This window comes from Lipotes vexillifer, unplaced genomic scaffold (genome assembly GCF_000442215.2).
Source record: "Lipotes vexillifer unplaced genomic scaffold, Lipotes_vexillifer_v1.1 scaffold382, whole genome shotgun sequence".
Taxonomy (NCBI): domain Eukaryota; kingdom Metazoa; phylum Chordata; class Mammalia; order Artiodactyla; family Lipotidae; genus Lipotes; species Lipotes vexillifer.
Genome location: NW_006780611.1, coordinates 3,973,859 through 3,974,745, shown reverse-complemented (window position 1 = coordinate 3,974,745; position 887 = coordinate 3,973,859).

Below are 887 nucleotides of genomic sequence, written 5' to 3'. Positions count from 1 at the left end.
TCGCCAGCCCGGGGCTGGGAGGGAGGAAAGGGGTTGGGTGCGCGGGGAGGGGGGCCGCGCGGGGGAGGGTGCGGCACCGAAGGGACACCTGCGGAGGAGCCGGTCGCTCCTCTGCGCCCGCAAGGGTGGGGGGCCGGGGGGAATGGCCGATTCAAGCTGTGGTAGCCACTCGGCTTCCAGTTTCCAGTGGGGGAGGGAGAGACCACCCACCCGTTCTGGGCACGCTTACCCTACCCCCCAGCAGTTATCCACACGGGGTCCACCAGGGCCACACCCTTAGCCCAGGCACCTCTGCCAAGGCCGCAGGCCTCGATCGGACCCTCCTCCAGCGCCCAGGGTCCCCCGACACCTGTCACTACCGCTGCCAGTGGCGCTTACTCAAAGCAGGGACAGGGAAGGGACAGACAGACGCAGGGCGGTGGCTCGGACGACCTCCTACAGAAGCTGTTTGGCTCAGCACCATGACGGCGAGGGATAGGAGGAGGTTATGGGGGCTTCCCTGGCTGTGTGGCAGGCTCCCACCCCAAGGACTCCCTAACGGCTCTCCCCACCGCCCCCGGTCCCCTCAGTCTGCACCACCTCGTCTGCAGTGCCAGGCTCAGTATTCACGTCCGGTGCCCAGAGCGCGAGGTCAGAACCACCGCGGTGCCTCGCATACGGGAGAGGTCTGACTTGGTTCGGTCCTGGGCAGTGGGCACCCGGGCGGGCAGACCCTGCTGCTGGCCAAAGCCCAGTCTGTTCCGAGAGGGCAGGACGGTGACCCTCTGCCTAAGCGCTGTCCTGGCCAGGCTCCTGTCGCGCTCCGAGTGTCTACGGACCTGGACGCCTCTTGGACGAGTGGATGGAACTGGGAAGCACTTGGTCCCTGAGGACCAGCCGAGACCCGA